Raw genomic sequence first — 3,205 nt, forward strand, 5'->3', positions numbered from 1 at the left:
AAAGGCCCTGCTGAATCAGACCAAGGTCCATCAAGTCCAGCCATCCGTTCACACAGTGGCCAACCAGGTGCCTCTAGGAAGCCCACAAACAAGACGACTGCAGCAGTATTATCCTGCCTATCTTCCACAGCACCTAATATAATAGGCATGCTCCACTTATCCTGGAGATAATAGGTATGCATCATGACGAGCATTCCTTTTGACTAGTAGCCATGGATAGTCAGTCCTATCCTCCATGAACATGTCCATTCCCCTCTTAAAACCTTCCAAATGGGCAACCATCACCACATCCTGGGGCAGGGAGTTCCACAATTTAACTATGCCTTGTGTGAAGAAATACTTCCTTTTATCAGTTTTGAATCTCTCAACTTCCAGCTTCAGCAGATGACCCCGCTTTCCAGTATTATGAGAGAGGTAACACCACTCACATATGTGTTTTTTAAGAACTGTTTTTCTCCTGCTGCCACTTGGAGTGGCCAGGAGCAAAGCGGGAGCCCCGGTGGGCTCCTTCACCTGTAAAGGGGTTAGACCAACTCCCAGGCGCAAAAGATCAGCCTGCCTAACAAGCCCAAGTGAGCACAAGAGCCATCCACACTGACCTGATAAACAAAAGCCACAGAACATCTTTTATTGTGTGCATACTCCAAGTCACAGCTGACTCATGGCGACCCCAGCAAGGGGCATTCAAGGCAAGTGATGAAGCAGAGGGGGTTTGTCTTTGACTTCCTCTGCGGAGTCTTCCTTGGAGGTCTCCCTTCCTAGTACCGACCCTGCTTAGCTTCCGAGATCTGACAAGATTGGGCTATACCAGAGTGGTGCGGTGGTTAAGAGCGGTGGTTTGGAGTGGTGGTGGACTCTGATCTGGAGAACCAGGTTCAATTCCTCACTCGTCCACATTAGCAGCAGAGGCTAATCTGTTGAACTGGGTTGGTTTCTCCACTCCTACTCATGAAGCCAGCTTGGTGACCTAGAGCTAGTCACACACTCTCAGCCTCACCCACCTCACTGGGTGTCTGTTGTGGGGAGGGGAAGGGAAGGTGATTGTAAGCCGGGTTGATTCTTCCTTAAGTGGTAGAGAAAGTCAGCATATAAAAACTAACTCTTCTTCTTCTTCTTCTTCTTCTTCTTCTTCTTCTTCTTCTTCTTCTTCTTCTTCTTCTTCTTCTTCTTCTTGTTCTTCTTCTACTACTACTACTACTACTACTACTACTACTACTACTACTATCACCACCATGCCACCTTCCTTCCTAGTATCTTTTACTAGGACTCACCAAAAGGACACAAAGCACAAGGAAATGCTCTAGTTCACATTTTGGGTTGCCATCTCTGGCTTGGGAAGCTCATGGTGATGTGGAGATGGAGTCTGAGGTTGTAGTTTGGTTGTTTTTGTTTTTGTTAGTTTTAGAATGATTGTGTTGCTATATTGGTTCGAACCCAACTGGGTTTTTCTACTGGTGGAATAAGGAGGAGGGAGCACCCTTTGACTACCAAAACAGCCACATGAGGGCCTGTAGAAAGGAGAGAAGTTAAGTGAGATTGTGTGGAAAAGCTGGTGCAGGGGGTTGGACTAGATGACCCTGGAGGTCCCTTCCAACTCTATGATTCTAGGCTCCAATGCTGCAATTGCAGATGCAGCTTCCAGACAGTGTAGTAATTGATATTTCTAAGGCTGTCCTTTCTGAGCTTTCCAAAAAATTTCAATCAGTGCCTGGCAAATCTTTCAAACCATGAGGGGGCATGGCTTATACTGAAAAAGGCAATCTGTCCCTCAAGGTCAGTATTGTCTACTCGGACTGGCAGCACCTCTCCAGTGTCTCAAGCTGGGGTCTTTCATATTATCTACTGCAGGATCCTTTAGCTGGAGATGCCGGGGATTGAACCTGGGACCTTCTGCATGCCAAGCAGATGATCCGCCACTGAGCCACAGCCCCTCCTCCATGGGCTAGATTTCTTTTCTTTTTAAAAGGATGGGTGTATTTTTCAAAATCCCTGAGAACTTTTAATGCCTGCTGTTTTGTGAAGGCGGAGTTAGGCGAACATTCTTGCATTTTTTAAAACCTCCACTGCGTCCCATAACGGCACGTAAAGTTTTATGTGTATGCCTCTTTCTCTGCAGCACCTTATCTTTTGCCAAATCTCCTGAGAAGGAATTACAACCTCCATTTATCATCTCAAATAACAGGATCTTTGTACAGAACAAGGGAATGTATGTAGAATTTGTGTGAAGAAGCAGGTTTAACATGGTTGCAACTCTCACGTCATTTTCACTAGAGATGATAATGATGACAATTAACAACAACAACAACAGTAATGATAATTTATTAGATTTTTAGGCCACTCTATCCCTACAAATCAGGCTCAGAGTGGCGTATGGCATTATTATACAATTAAAAACAATACACTATATAATTTAAGCTAAAATATTATTTAAAATCGACAGCACCCTTGAACACATGAACACATGAAGCTGCCTTATACTGAATCAGACCCTCGGTCCATCAAAGTCTACTCAGACCGGCAGCGGCTCTCCAGGGTCTCGGGCAGAAAAGGGTCTTTCACATCACCTACTTGCCCAGTTAGTTTAACTGGAGATGCCAGGGATTGAACCTGGGACCTTCTGCATGCCAAGCAGATGCTCTACCACTGAGCCACACCCCCTTCCCTTCATTTATACCATCCAATTATAAAGGAAGGAAAGGGGAAAGAAGAGGGGGGAAATGCTGGTATGAGGGCAACTTTATGCTGTTGACTGAAAGTTATACGTCTAAATAAAATGGAGGGGGGAGAACATTTAAAGGAGACCCCAAATCTGTGGCTTATACAAGCATCAGTTTTGAATCTGAGTGGCAGAGATGTTTACAGCAAACAATTTGGTATAAAATCATCAGAAACATTTTTGTTTCGTTTCTGGGACTGCTAGATAAAAAGGATCTTGAGAGGCAGCATTGTATAGTGGTTTGAGTGTTGGGCTAGGATCTGGGAGACCTGCATTCAAATCCTCACTCTGGAACATCCCTGGGTGACCTTGAGTGAGTTGCTCTAGCTCAGCCCATTGTACCTTGCAGGATCGTTGTGAAGGTAAGCCAACAATGTCATAACTCACTTTTGTTTCTCATTGAGTGGGGAGTGAATAAAATGTGTGTGTGTGTGTATTGTAGTTATCATGCTCATAAAGTCTGCTGCCTAGCTGTGTGCGCAGTCACAC

At 45.0% G+C, this 3,205-nt stretch overlaps 1 non-coding gene across 1 annotated transcript; it reads right to left on the minus strand.

Annotated features, from left to right (window-relative positions):
- Positions 1–2,586: 2,586 nt before the first annotated feature.
- TRNAA-GGC (transfer RNA alanine (anticodon GGC)) lies at positions 2,587–2,658 on the minus strand. The gene has a single exon. It is a non-coding gene; the product is annotated as a tRNA-Ala (tRNA).
- Positions 2,659–3,205: the final 547 nt, after the last annotated feature.

This window comes from Euleptes europaea, chromosome 20 (assembly GCF_029931775.1).
Source record: "Euleptes europaea isolate rEulEur1 chromosome 20, rEulEur1.hap1, whole genome shotgun sequence".
In the NCBI taxonomy this organism is placed as follows: Eukaryota; Metazoa; Chordata; class Lepidosauria; order Squamata; family Sphaerodactylidae; genus Euleptes; species Euleptes europaea.